Source organism: Lycium barbarum, chromosome 5 (genome assembly GCF_019175385.1).
Source record: "Lycium barbarum isolate Lr01 chromosome 5, ASM1917538v2, whole genome shotgun sequence".
NCBI lineage: Eukaryota > Viridiplantae > Streptophyta > Magnoliopsida > Solanales > Solanaceae > Lycium > Lycium barbarum.
In genome coordinates, this window is record NC_083341.1 from 45,180,841 (window position 1) to 45,196,969 (window position 16,129).

Sequence of the window (16,129 nt, forward strand, 5' to 3'; positions counted from 1 at the left end):
CAAAAAAGAGGGGTTCGGGCATGGCTTGGCCGAACCTAGGACCATGGAGAGTTATCTAAAAAATTATTTTCCTCTAGTATCCCAACCAATTGGAAGGTCCTCATTAACATGAAGGAGTTGTTGGAGCATGCAAAGCATCCATTGGGCAAGTTATTAACCCTAGCCGAGTGGAGGAATCAAAGGATGAAGGTAAGGTTTAACCTCTTCTTTCATGTGTTATGGATGATTTGTGAATTTTGTAGTGTGTAGAAATGAATGAAATTCATGAAAGTATGTGTGTGGTGCTGTAGCCGTGTAGGTGGGGTATTGAGTAGAAGAAATGAATTAATTTTACCTAGTGTTTTAGTTGTTATTGTTATGGATTCTATGATGCAAATAAAGGTTTAGTGGTTCAAGTTGGTATTGGAATTGTTTGTGGGTTGTTGTAGGAGTTAATGTGATTCTAATATGATTTCTTGTAATTATGAGAATGAAGTTGTTAATGTGTAGATTGTTGGTGTTGTTCAAGAATTTGGAATAAAGGAATGTGTTGTTGTTGTTGTTGTTATTAAGTTTGGAAGATTTCGGATTATTGTTGATAATTTGGTCGAGTTGAATTCTCGAATTGTTGTTGATAAATTGGCCGAGTTGAATTCTCGGGTTGGTTGTTGATAATTTCGCCGAGTTAAATTCTCGGGGTTGGTTGAACTTACAGGGGAAATGCTGCTGAAATTTCGGTAGATTGTAAGTGAATTCATTTGAAGGACTAAGACAAGTATATGACGATAAGTCTAATGATTGTATCAATTCTCTTGAATGTAGACTAGCGAGCTTGGACAAATAAGCGTAGCTAATAGGACGTGGAACAGGTATGTAAGGCTTACCCTTTCTTTCATTTGGCATGATCCTTGTGAAACAAATAGACAAAGTATATGTATGATTTCAAAGGAACTCCTATTCTTAGAGCCATTACGATGGCTAATGTTCTTGACTTCCGAAAACTGTTTTGCTATGTCTTGATATGTGTGTATGGTTCCAAAAGTTCTATTTTGATTTGATCCATAGTGATACTCGAAAGGTACTTGATATGACTATTGCTTTGATTTTCCAAAGATAGCTTTTGAAACGTTCAAAGAGGTTTCTGTAAGGGATATCGTCCATAACTTTCTCATACTAACTCGGATTGACTCGAAACGTGTTTATGATCCTCAAGTGTCGATTTATGTACTTATCCATCCAGTCTTAAAATTGTTTTATGTGCATATAGTTTCTCACTACTCTGCTCGTGCATGCCTCACTGTATCCTTCACTGCGTCCCGGGCCAGGGCATGTTCTCGTGCGTATTCTACTGCATTGTTCACCGCGTCCCTCACTAGAGGGTCGGGGCACGTTATATGTATATATGTATATGATGATATGATGATATGGCCAGGATGGCATATGATGATCCTATTCACCGCGTCCCTCACTAGAGGGCCGGGGCACGTTACATGCATATATGATGATTTTATTCACCGCGTCCCTCACTAGAGGGCCGGGGCACGTTATATGTATTTATGATATATCATGATGACATACACGATTTTCATTTCAAAAGGAAAGTGCATTGATGTTTTTAAAAGTCATACTTGTTTTTGGTAACTGTCTGTTTCAGTTGTGATCCGCTTTACTGTATTTCATGCCTTACATGCTCAGTACTTATTCCGTACTGACCCCCTTTCTTCGGGGGTTGCGTTTCATGCCACGCAGGTACACCCAGATGAGTAGAAGCCATTATAGAAGATGTTCCAGCAGAATTGGCAAGCTCCATTCCTCCTGGAGTGTTGCCGAGCCAGAGTATTCATGCTATGGTATATTGGTCGATGTTAGAGACTTTGCAGACAGAGTCACGTATATAGAATGTCAGTTTTGTGAGCGGCTCCACCAGCCGATGTGTCATTATGGATCGTGTTACAAGTTTCATGTGATTATAGATTTTACTTGACTTGAGAACGACGAAAAGAATGTTTCTGAAAGCCCTTATTATGTATTTCATTTTTATTTGACTTAAGAGTCCTAAGCGATTATGTGTGTAGTAAGAGTCAGCGGGTTCGCTCGGCCCTAAGTAAGGGTCGGGTGCCCATCACACCCTAGCGAGGTTAGGGTGTGACAGTACGGGAGTATAGCCTCAGGTTGTATTCATTAGCTAGGTATGCCCTGACTGTAGTGGCTTCGATGAGGGATAGAGTTCATAGATTTATACAAGGTTTGGAGCCATACTTATTGGGAGATTGTACAGTAGAGTCTTTGAACCCAGAGATAGGTATTTCCAGAATTCAGGCCTTCACCCCGATATAAACAAGCGTGAGCAGCAGCGTCAGGTTGAATAGGATGGAGACAGAGGGCAAAACAGGAGGGCGAGATTAGATGGTGGTTACAATGGGTTCTAAAGTGATAGTTTCCCACAGACTTCAAGGCGGCTAGCTAGTTTATAGCAGGGGCCAGTGTATGACCAGGGTTTGCACGCAGGCCTGAGTCAGTGCTCACGAGTGTTAGAGCCACAACCTCTGGGCGATATGAGTTAGATGGGGCCACCTCATCCCTAGTATAGTCAGTGTGGGAAGGCACATTCAGGAGTGTGTCGTCAGGGTACAAAAGTGTGTTATTGGTGTGGAGTTCCCGGTCACAGGATGCTAGATTGTTCTCATAGATTGACAAGCAGTAGTGGAGGAGCATCATCATCATCAACATCATTTCCTCTCGGTTGTTGGGGGTGGAGAGAGGACTAGAGTATCAGGCAAGAGTGGCGGTCAAGATCATATATATGCCATGGAGGATCAGCAAGGTCTAGCGTCGCCGTATGATAAGGACATAGGTAAGTTATCATTTCCTTTATTTAGTTAATGTACAATAGCAGATTCAAGGTTATTGTATATATATTTTATAGCTAGTATGATGATTTGGGAGTACAAGCACAACATGGGGTTAGAATATTTTGCATAATATGAATCATGAGAGGATAGCACGAGATTAGAGATAATCGTCTAATACTAATATAGATTAATGTTTGCATAGAATCACCATGGTAGTTCCATCTTAGGACCATGCAGTAGATTCTTATATTAAGGATATGTAGTGTCACGACCCAAAACCACAAGTCGTGCAGGCACCCACCATTCCCCAGCTTGGTAGTCGTACCCTTTCCCAAATTATTAATTCAACCGAAATAAAGAAATTAAGTGTTATATCCTGTCTTTTTGTACATTGGAATATTTTTAAGCGAATTGAGATAAGTTTAAGGACAAGTTATTTTGGGATATGAGATAGAGACTTTTAATCTCTGATTTTAATTAATGCACGAATTGCTTATAAATTTTATTTGGTATAGAAATATTAATGGAGATTAGGGATTAATTAACCATGATTAGATTATTAAGTGGGGATTAGTGATTAATTATGATTAATTAGCCTAATTAGACCACTAAGTGGGCCCCACTAAGACATGGCTGAATATGATTGGTGTTATATCCCGTATTTTGTGCATTCAGATATTTTAAGATAATTGTGAGGAGTAAAGGGCAAGGTTATATTTTGATCTTGTTTAATACATAAGTTGTTCATGAAAATATTGATGCGGGAATATTGAGGAAGGCTAAGGGCAAAACTAGAAATTAGGAAAAATAGTTTTCATGAATTACAATTTGTTATGAAAAATAAATGGGCTTGAAAAAAAAAAAAAGAGCTCAAGTGTGGCCGGCCAAGGGGATGGGCCAAGCCCCACTTGGGAACTTGACCCAAGTCAAATAAAAGGGATAATTCACCATTAATTGTCATTTTCCTTCAAGAACATTCAAGAAAAGAAACTTGAGAGCACACGAGAAGGGCTTTTCGGCCAAGAATAAGAAAAAGGAAAAACATTTTGAAGCCATCAATCTTGATCCAAAAAAAATATATTCTCCTAGTATTCCTACTAGTTCAAAGGTCCTCTTTAACGTGGTATAATTGTTGGAGCAAGAAAACTACTCTTTGTTGCAAGTCCAAAATTCTAGTCAAGTGGGAAATTAAGGAAAAAGGTAAGAATTCATATTCTTTTATATGTTATGGAAGGTTTATGTATGTTGTAGTGTGTAGAAATGAATTAAAATCATCGAAATAGTGTGTTGTGTGTGTGGCCGTGTGAGTGTAGAATGGTGGAGAAGAGGTGAATTAATTTTACTTAATATGTTAGTTGTGTTGTTGTGGACTCTATGATGCAAATGAAAGTTTAATGGTTCAAGTCGGCATTGAAATTGGTTGTGGGTTGTTGTAGGAATTAATGTGATTTTAATATGGTTTTATGTAATTGTGAGAAGGAAGTTGCTAAAGTATGAATTGTTGTTGTAGTTTATGAATTTGAAAGAAGAAAATGTGTTGTTGTAGCTTTTGTTGCATTTGTAGGGTTTCGGGTGAAGTGGTATGTTGGTTGAATTGTTTGAAGTGTTCTTGAATCATATTAGAATGATTTCGGATTAATGCTTGAATGTGAAATCATTGATGTTAGCTTGACTATGTGTTAGGCCCCGTGTTTTCGTACAATTGGAAATCGAGAAATAATTATGACTCGGGTGTTAGAAGGATATAAATTAATTTGTGAGAATATGACTATGTTGGTTGTGAAATCTTTAATGCTAAGACCTCGGGGAAGGCCGAGGATAAATTTGGAATTTCGGAAATTAGTTTCGGGAATTACAAAACGGGACTTTTCTCGAATTGGGCCAAGAAAATGCAATGCAAAATCAAGGCCCAAGATCAAATGGGGGCCGGCTATAGTGTGGCCCAAATCCATTTTAAAAGGGGCATGTGCTATGCACATGACCCCTAAGTGGATATATATGAGGAACACTTAGCATTATCCAAGAGAAAATCAAAAAAATTCAAGAACACAAGAAAAGAAGGGGTTCGGCCGTGAATAGTGTAGAAGAGAAAAAGAAATTCCCAAGTTTGTTTAGTGATCCAAAAATCTTGGTTTCTACATAATTAAGAAATACTCAAGACGCTCTCCGACGTGGTATAATTGGTTTGGCACAAGGATTCCGTTTGCGACAAGTCGGAAAGTTAGTAAAAGGTAAGAATCTTGCCCCTCTAATGTTATAGAATTGCTATGAATGTGTTAAGGATTGGAAGTAGACGAGAATCCCGTAATTTTAACGTAAATAGAAAGTCGTGGGTGTGTGTTTGTAGTGGGTTTGGCCGAGAGCCATAGAAGGAAAAATTGGTGTGAATTGATCTTGGTTAAGTTGGTCTAATGTGTTGTTGTGATCCTTATATCATAAATGATCGATTGTTGAATTAAATTGGCGGTGGAAAATGATTTTGAATATTATCGGAAAGTGTATACCTTCGGTATCTTTATGTATATCAATGTATATCTTGGGTGTTATAGACTTTAGATATGAATCTATATCGATGTTGATGAATTCGGAATGAAACGACGGGAGTTAGAATGTTCGTAGTGCATTTTAGATGTTTTGAAGAATTTGGGAAAATAATGGATTTTTATGCAATTTCGTGTATGGCATGGTTTGTAATTAGAATGGGATTATATAAGTTTGAATGTGGGAATGCATACAATTATGTAGATATAGAATTGGAATTTTGAAAGTTTGAATGGAAGTTGCCAACTTTAGAAATCATGTAGAACTTTAAAGCTAGAATGGTTTGATTGTTGTTTGGTTTGGTTGTTGATGTGTGGGCTGTTGTGATTGGTTAATTTGAGCCGAGTTACGCCTCGGGGATGTTAGATTTATAGGGGAAATGCTGCCGAAATTTCGGTAGGCAAATATGGAGTTAAAGGCATTTTTGAGCCTAAGGATCTCATTTGGTAACTTTGACCATTTGCAGATTTTTGACGAAACGGGACGGGACTTTTGGAAGAGCTTACGACATCTGTGAGGTATGTAAAGCTTCCCAATTCTTTATTTGGCATATCTTAGTGTGTTAGTCGAATATGAGACCTTCCGGAGCACTTCTGCTCCTCGAAACCCGATCCACAGGAAAGTTACTATTCATTCAATTCGATTGAAGCCTAAAGGCTCCCTTTTGGCTAGAATGCCATTATTCGTCCGAAACCTATCGAAATGTGGTCGGGTAACCTAGAAATGATTATGTATGACCCTTGGCATATAACTGCTCGTAAAAATATGTTCGCCACCTCACTTCGACTCGAGGTGGGTCCGCTACCCCAAAATGCCCGATTTGCCCTTCGGGCCACCTTTGAGGATAAAGTCGAAAGTACCACTTCCGATCTTTGGAACCTCCTCCTACGGGGTATGTTTGGACTATTCGATGCGCTAATTTATGTTCCGAATTATATGGACCATTTTGGAAACGTTTTGCAAAATGTAACTTTATGTCGGCTAAGTATTCGACTATTTTGTATTTTAATATGACTTATGAGTTTACTTTGTTTTGAAACACTATTTTGAAATACGATTTGCATTTGTTTGCTCACGACTCCGCTCGTGCCTTATTATGACTTCGTTCACCGGTTCCCGGGCCGGTTTTGATTCGTGCGTTATATGATAATTCGGCCGTATGCTGTGTTACGGTTCCCGAGGCTTCGCCATAGGGCCCGGTCCCGTTTGGAGTTATGCTGTGATATGGCTCGGGATGCGATACGCTCACCGATGATTATGATTATGTTCGGGGATGTACGGAGATTTGAAACCTTCTGCTGTTATGCTGTGTGTGGCGCCAGCGTCGGAGTGGCGACCACGTTCTTAAGCGTTTGCATGATTTTGTTGCATAAAATATATGTATATGATTTCGATACAGATTTTGACATACCAGTTTGTACCCCACTTTGACATTTGATTTGCCTTCGGTTTTGATCCATAATTCTGTACTCCGTGCTTTACATACTCAGTACATATTTCGTACTGACCCCCTCTCTCCGGGGGCTGCGTTTTATGCCCGCAGGTGCAGACATCGGTGATCCTCCGCAGTAGGCTTCACTTCTTGCTTTCCGGAGTACTCTTACTTGGTCCGGAGTCCACTTTTGGTACAGACTCCTCTACTCTGTATATATTTTGCATATTTGACAGTTTGGGTACGGCGGGGCCCTGTCTCGCCATATGTTATGTTTTGAATTCGTAGAGGCCTGTAGTCATCTTTGTGCGGCGAGGGTCCTATGTGTTTATTGTCTGATTTTGCTTTCGGGTCTTAAAGCGGTCTGTTTGATATGATGGCCCCAAATGGCCTTTTGTATATATATTTGTATTTTGACCGGCGATGTCTATTCCGCCGCTTTGTTTGAGTCTGGTTTGATATGACCGCTTAAGACATATTTTCGATATAAATTATGTTTGATATAACTTTTGAAAATTCTGAAATAAGTTTGAGTTCGGAAATGAATATGCGATTTGGTCTGGGTACCCAGGTAGGGTGCCAGTCGCGGCCCACGGGACTGGGTCGTGACAAAAGTGGTATCAGAGCGGTTTGTCCTCGGAATGTCTACAGGCCGTGTCTCGTAGAGTCTTGTTTATCGATGTGTTGTGCACCACATCTATAAACAAGAAGCTACAGGGCATTTAGGACGTTACTCTCTTTGTAATCTTAGATCGTGCGATAGAGCTGTGCTATTAGGATGATTTTGATCTGACTCGCCTTCGTGTTTGCAGTGATGCCTCCGAAGAAGGCAACGGCAGCCCAGAAGGGCAAGGCGAGGATTGGGGAGGCTAGCCAGGCGCAGCGAGCTACCCGGGCTCGTGTTTATGATTTGCCTGAGGATGTGCCACAGTCTGAGGGGTCTGCTACACCCTCACCAGTACAGCCTGGAGTAGGGCCTTCAGCAGCTCCAGAGGTCCGTGTACCCGCACCTGAGGCTCCAGCTCCTCAGCCAGGGGCGGAGGATCGGACCTTGAGGGAGGCTGTACAGTTGCTGACTACGTTGGTAGCAGGGCAGGCTCGCAGACGCGGGCGTAGGGATGATGATGATGATGACAGGCGGGATAGCCTGCGAGTTCGGGAGTTTCTGCTATGTGGCCCTCCAGAGTTCTTCGGGTCTAAGCCCGATGAGGACCCCCATGACTTTATTCGGGGGATGCGACGCTCGCTGGATTTGGTCAGGGCTTCTGAGACCGAGTCAGTTGAGCTGGCTTCACACAGGCTTCGAGATGTGGCTACCCACTGGTATGAGACTTGGGAGCTGTCTAGGGGAGTGGGAGCCCCTCCAGCCACTTGGGATCAGTTTGTGACAGCATTCACCCGCCACTTTTTGCCACCAGAGTTACGGCGGGCACGGGCTGACCGATTTTTACGTCTGCAGCAGAGGGGTCGGAGTGTCCGCGAGTATAGCCTTGAGTTTGATTCTCTGGCCCGGTATGCACCGGCCGTGGTAGCAGATATGTCCGATCGGATGCACCGCTATGTTATGGGATTAGACCGGTATTTGGTAGACAGCTGTATGGCCGTGTCACTGCAGACAGACATGGATATTTCCCGGCTTCAGGCCTATGCGATGGGGATGGAGGACCGTCGCAGATCTGATCCTGCTGGCAGAGATAGAGACAGGAGGCCGCCCAAGAGGGCTAGATCCGCGGGTTATTCAGGGGATTCTCGAGGCGGACAGCCTCAGCAGCAGCAGCAGCCTGACAGATATTTTCCTTCTTCCGGCCGGGGTACTCAGTCAGGCAGTCGGAGATTCGACAGTACGGGACCGTCTGGGGCCGGTCAGAGCTCCAGAGTGGCAGGTTCGCAGGTATCCAGGGGTCCCAGTCAGGTCAGACCACCTAGACCCCGTTGTCCACACTGCGGGAAGTCTCATCCCGGGGAGTGTTACCGAGCGACGGGAGCTTGTTTTACTTGTGGTGGTCAGGGCCACTTTATGAGAGACTGCCCATTGGCCAGTGGTTCGGGTAATGCGGCTCAGCAGACAGGGTCAGCCGCCGGTTCTTCTTCCGTTCCATCTGTTGCACGCCCTGGAGGGCGGGGTATTCCAGTACCGGCAGCACGCGGTCGAGGCCGCGGTGGCGCTTCAGGTTCTAGCGGTCCCTCGAACCGCATATATGCTTTGGCCAGCCGCCAGGATCAGGAGGCTTCGCCAAACGTTGTCACAGGTACATTACTGGTTTTCTCCAGATCTGTATATGCATTGATTGACCCTGGCTCTACTTTATCATATATTTCCCCGCTCGTTGCTAGTAAGATTGGGATAGTGTCTGAGCCTATAGAGCCATTTGAGGTAGCTACGCCAGTTGGGGATTTTATTATAGCGAGACAGATCTATAGGGATTGTTCTGTGACCATTTATGATCGTAGCACTAAGGCTGATTTGGTAGAGTTAGACATGCTCGAGTTTGACGTCATTATGGGTATGGACTGGTTGTCTTCCTGTTATGCTAATGTCGACTGCCAGCAAAAGGTAGTCCGTTTTCAGTTTCCAGGGGAACCAGTCATAGAGTGGTTCGGATCTACTGCATCGCCGAGGGGTAAGTTTATTTCATACCTCAAGGCTAAGAAGATGATCCAGAAGGGTTATATCTATCATTTGGTTCGTGTGCACGATACTGCAGCGGAAGTACCTACCCTTCAGTCTGTCCCGGTCGTCAGTGAGTTTCCAGATGTTTTTCCTGATGAGCTTCCTGGCCTTCCGCCTGAGCGGGAGATTGATTTTTCTATAGAGTTGATGCTGAATACGCAGCCTATATCTATTCCTCCCTACAGGATGGCACCAGCTGAGTTGAAGGAGTTGAAGGAGCAGCTGAAGGATTTGCTGGATAAGGGTTTTATCAGGCCCAGCACATCACCCTGGGGAGCGCCGGTATTGTTTGTTAGAAAGAAGGATGGGTCGTTGCGGATGTGTATTGACTACCGGCAGCTGAATAAGGTGACTATTAAGAATAAATATCCCCTTCCCCGGATTGATGACTTGTTTGATCAGTTGCAGGGTGCTAGACACTTCTCTAAGATAGATCTGCGCTCAGGCTATCACCAGGTGCGAGTACGGGAGTCTGATATCCCGAAGACTGCTTTCAGGACCCGGTACGGGCATTATGAGTTCAGAGTTATGTCTTTCGGGCTGACTAATGCTCCAGCGGTGTTTATGGATCTGATGAACCGGGTATTTCGGCCATTCCTGGACATGTTTGTTATTGTATTTATTGATGATATCCTGATTTACTCGCGATCAGCCGAGGAGCATTCAGATCACTTGCGGACGGTACTTGGCATTCTCCGTCAGCAGAAGTTATATGCTAAATTCTCTAAATGCGAGTTCTGGTTGACTTTTGTGGCATTCTTGGGTCATATTGTCGGCGCAGACGGTATTCGGGTCGATACGCAGAAGATTGAGGCTGTGCAGAATTGGCCCAGGCCTACTACACCGACTGAGGTGCGCAGTTTTCTGGGATTGGCTGGGTATTATCGCAGGTTTGTGGAGGACTTCTCTTCTATTGCAGCACCACTGACGAGGCTTACCCAGAAGGCAGCAAAATTCCAGTGGTCGGATGCCTGCGAGCGCAGCTTTCAGATGCTGAAGGAGAGATTGATTACAGCGCCAGTTTTGGCTCTTCCAGAGGGGTCTGATGGGTATGTCGTATATTGTGACGCCTCTGGTATTGGGATAGGATGTGTATTGATGCAGCACGGTCGAGTTATAGCCTATGCTTCCCGGCAGCTCAGACCGCACGAGAAGAACTATCCCACTCATGATCTTGAGTTGGCCGCGGTGATTCATGCTTTGAAGATTTGGCGGCATTATTTATATGGGGTCCATGTTGATATCTATACGGATCATAAGAGCCTTCAGTATATTTTTAAGCAGAAGGAGCTAAACTTGCGGCAGCGGAGGTGGCTGGAGCTACTAAAGGATTACGACGTTGATATTCTGTACCATCCAGGGAAAGCCAACGTGGTAGCTGATGCGCTTAGCCGCAAGTCCGTAGGCAGTCTGGCTGACGTCCCATCTGATAAGAGAGATTTGGTTCGTGATATTCATCAGCTGGCCAGCCTCGGAGTTCGTTTGGCCGATTCTGGAGATTCTGGGATTTCTGTTCGCCCGGTTGCTGAGTCATCTATTATTCAGGAGGTAAAGCAGCGCCAGTTTGAGGATCCTACTTTGATTCAGTACAAGGATGTGGCCCTTAATAAAGCAACGACTCAGTTCGAAATCTCGCCTGAAGGAGTATTATTGTACGACGGCAGGTTCTGTGTACCGGATGTTGCGGGCTTACGGCGGCAGATTATGGGCGAGGCACATTGTGCCCGGTATTCTGTCCATCCTGGTTCCACCAAGATGTATCGGGATCTCAGGTGTTTGTATTGGTGGGACGGCATGAAGAAAGACGTTGCCGAGTTTGTCAGTCAATGCCCGAACTGTCAGCAAGTCAAGATCGAGCATCAGAAGCCCGGTGGATTATTACAGGAGATGGAGATTCCAGCCTGGAAGTGGGAGATGATTCATATGGACTTCATTGTTGGGTTGCCGCGTACTCTACGCAGGTACGACTCTATTTGGGTTATTGTGGACAGGCTGACGAAATCAGCCCATTTCCTTCCGGTCCGGACTACATATTCGGCTGAGGACTATGCCAGATTATATATCAGAGAGATAGTCAGACTTCACGGGGTCCCTGTATCTATTATTACTGACCGAGGTGCTCAGTTTACAGCTAATTTCTGGAGGTCATTTCAGGAGGGATTAGGGACCCAGGTGACCCTCAGTACAGCTTTCCATCCTCAGACCGACGGGCAGGCCGAGCGCACTATCCAGACGCTCGAGGATATGTTACGGGCTTGCGTTATTGACTTCAGGGGCAGCTGGGATGATCATTTGCCGCTTATAGAGTTTGCCTACAATAACAGTTATCACTCCAGCATTCAGATGGCCCCGTATGAGGCCCTTTATGGCAGGAGATGCAGATCTCCTATTGGCTGGTTTGATGTGGGCGAGACTAAGCTGATTGGGCCGGATGTGATCCAGGAGGCTGTAGATAAGGTGAAGCTTATTCGGGAGCGACTGTTAGCTGCTCAGAGTCGGCAGAAAGCTTATGCCGATAAACGGCGTCGACCGTTGGAGTTCCAGGTTGGCGACTGGGTATTCCTGAAGGTGTCGCCTATGAAGGGCGTTATGAGATTTGGCAGGAAGGGTAAGCTGAGTCCGCGGTACATCGGGCCATATCAGATTGTTCGGAGGATAGGCGCAGTCGCCTACGAGCTAGACCTGCCATCCGATTTGGAGTCCGTGCACCCGGTGTTTCATGTGTCTATGCTGCGGAAATGTATTGGTGACCCTTCCAGGATATTTCCAGTAGATGATCTTCAGGTGACGGAGCGGCTATCTTATGACGAGCAGCCGATATCTATTCTGGATCGTCAGGTGAGGAGATTGCGCACTAAGGAGGTGCCTTCGGTCAAGGTTCTGTGGCGCAATAACAACCGGGAAGAGATGACTTGGGAGGCGGAGGATGAGATGAAGAAGAGATTCCCCCATTTATTCCCTACGCCTCCTGTAATCTAGACTTTTGTATTTGTTGTACCAATGAATGGATGGACCATGTGTGCTATTTATATAAAAAAAAAAAATGGTTTTCCCGTTATGCTTGTGAGCCTTCATAAGATTTGTTTAACATTCGGGGACGAATGTTCTTAAGGGGGGGGGAGAATGTTAGGCCCCGTGTTTTCGTACAATTGGAAATCGAGAAATAATTATGACTCGGGTGTTAGAAGGATATAAATTAATTTGTGAGAATATGACTATGTTGGTTGTGAAATCTTTAATGCTAAGACCTCGGGGAAGGCCGAGGATAAATTTGGAATTTCGGAAATTAGTTTCGGGAATTACAAAACGGGACTTTTCTCGAATTGGGCCAAGAAAATGCAATGCAAAATCAAGGCCTAAGATCAAATGGGGGCCGGCCATAGTGTGGCCCAAATCCATTTTAAAAGGGGCATGTGCTATGCACATGACCCCTAAGTGGATATATATGAGGAACACTTAGCATTATCCAAGAGAAAATCAAAAAAATTCAAGAACACAAGAAAAGAAGGGGTTCGGCCGTGAATAGTGTAGAAGAGAAAAAGAAATTCCCAAGTTTGTTTAGTGATCCAAAAATCTTGGTTTCTACATAATTAAGAAATACTCAAGACGCTCTCCGACGTGGTATAATTGGTTTGGCACAAGGATTCCGTTTGCGACAAGTCGGAAAGTTAGTAAAAGGTAAGAATCTTGCCCCTCTAATGTTATAGAATTGCTATGAATGTGTTAAGGATTGGAAGTAGACGAGAATCCCGTAATTTTAACGTAAATAGAAAGTCGTGGGTGTGTGTTTGTAGTGGGTTTGGCCGAGAGCCATAGAAGGAAAAATTGGTGTGATTTGATCTTGGTTAAGTTGGTCTAATGTGTTGTTGTGATCCTTATATCATAAATTATCGATTGTTGAATTAAATTGGCGGTGGAAAATGATTTTGAATATTATCGGAAAGTGTATACCTTCGGTATCTTTATGTATATCAATGTATATCTTGGGTGTTATAGACTTTAGATATGAATCTATATCGATGTTGATGAATTCGGAATGAAACGACGGGAGTTAGAATGTTCGTAGTGCATTTTAGATGTTTTGAAGAATTTGGGAAAATAATGGATTTTTATGCAATTTCGTGTATGGCATGGTTTGTAATTAGAATGGGATTATATAAGTTTGAATGTGGGAATGCATACAATTATGTAGATATAGAATTGGAATTTTGAAAGTTTGAATGGAAGTTGCCAACTTTAGAAATCATGTAGAACTTTAAAGCTAGAATGGTTTGATTGTTGTTTGGTTTGGTTGTTGATGTGTGGGCTGTTGTGATTGGTTAATTTGAGCCGAGTTACGCCTCGGGGATGTTAGATTTATAGGGGAAATGCTGCCGAAATTTCGGTAGGCAAATATGGAGTTAAAGGCATTTTTGAGCCTAAGGATCTCATTTGGTAACTTTGACCATTTGCAGATTTTTGACGAAACGGGACGGGACTTTTGGAAGAGCTTACGACGTCTGTGAGGTATGTAAAGCTTCCCAATTCTTTATTTGGCATATCTTAGTGTGTTAGTCGAATATGAGACCTTCCGGAGCACTTCTGCTCCTCGAAACCCGATCCACAGGAAAGTTACTATTCATTCAATTCGATTGAAGCCTAAAGGCTCCCTTTTGGCTAGAATGCCATTATTCGTCCGAAACCTATCGAAATGTGGTCGGGTAACCTAGAAATGATTATGTATGACCCTTGGCATATAACTGCTCGTAAAAATATGTTCGCCACCTCACTTCGACTCGAGGTGGGTCCGCTACCCCAAAATGCCCGATTTGCCCTTCGGGCCACCTTTGAGGATAAAGTCGAAAGTACCACTTCCGATCTTTGGAACCTCCTCCTACGGGGTATGTTTGGACTATTCGATGCGCTAATTTATGTTCCGAATTATATGGACCATTTTGGAAACGTTTTGCAAAATGTAACTTTATGTCGGCTAAGTATTCGACTATTTTGTATTTTAATATGACTTATGAGTTTACTTTGTTTTGAAACACTATTTTGAAATACGATTTGCATTTGTTTATTCACGACTCCGCTCGTGCCTTATTATGACTTCGTTCACCGGTTCCCGGGCCGGTTTTGATTCGTGCGTTTTATGATAATTCGGCGGTATGCTGTGTTACGGTTCCCGAGGCTTCGCCATAGGGCCCGGTCCCGTTTGGAGTTATGCTGTGATATGGCTCGGGATGCGATACGCTCACCGATGATTATGATTATGTTCGGGGATGTACGGAGATTTGAAACCTTCTGGTGTTATGCTGTGTGTGGCGCCAGCGTCGGAGTGGCGACCACGTTCTTAAGCGTTTGCATGATTTTGTTGCATAAAATATATGTATATGATTTCGATACAGATTTTGACATACCAGTTTGTACCCCACTTTGACATTTGATTTGCCTTCGGTTTTGATCCATAATTCTGTACTCCGTGCTTTACATACTCAGTACATATTTCGTACTGACCCCCTCTCTCCGGGGGCTGCGTTTTATGCCCGCAGGTGCAGACATCGGTGATCCTCCGCAGTAGGCTTCACTTCTTGCTTTCCGGAGTACTCTTACTTGGTCCGGAGTCCACTTTTGGTACAGACTCCTCTACTCTGTATATATTTTGTATATTTGACAGTTTGGGTACGGCGGGGCCCTGTCTCGCCATATGTTATGTTTTGAATTCGTAGAGGCCTGTAGTCATCTTTGTGGGGCGAGGGTCCTATGTGTTTATTGTCTGATTTTGCTTTCGGGTCTTAAAGCGGTCTGTTTGATATGATGGCCCCAAATGGCCTTTTGTATATATATTTGTATTTTGACCGGCGATGTCTATTCCGCCGCTTTGTTTGAGTCTGGTTTGATATGACCGCTTAAGACATATTTTCGATATAAATTATGTTTGATATAACTTTTGAAAATTCTGAAATAAGTTTGAGTTCGGAAATGAATATGCGATTTGGTCTGGGTACCCAGGTAGGGTGCCAGTCGCGGCCCACGGGACTGGGTCGTGACACTATGTGTGGTTGAATTGAATATAAATGAAATGCCGTCGAATTGTGTAGAAATGATGGCTAGCGTTAGAATGAATTTGAAATAATTATTGAGTTGGAGGTATGATTGTTGGTATTGTTGTTGATAGTTTGGCCGAGTTGAATTCTCAGATCTGTTGTTGATAAATTGGCCGAGTTGAATTCTCAGGGTTGTTGTATTTACAGGGGAAATGCTGCCGAAATTTCTGTAAATAAAGTGTTGGTTTAGAATTGGGCTCTTAAGTGTTCATGGCTAATGTTTGCTATGTACGAATATTGTTGTAGATCTTGCGAGCCAAAGACTTAAGTTCGGATTAGCTTAGGAAGTGGGCAAGGTATGTAAAGCTATCCCTTCTTTCTTTTGGCATGTCCTAGAGCTAAGTAAGTTATGATACGTATCGTGGGGTAACTCTATTCTTGATTCCGAGCTTGTTTACGACTCTTATTCACTTCTTGATATGAGTATGCTTAGTATAGTCGAGATTATTAGATGATTGTATAACGAGCAAAGTATAAAGAGTTCTTGTTTTTAAAAGAGTTTTATAAGTATTAATGTCCCAAACTTTCGTAGACAGTCTAGGATTGCTTTAAAACGTTCGTAGAGGTT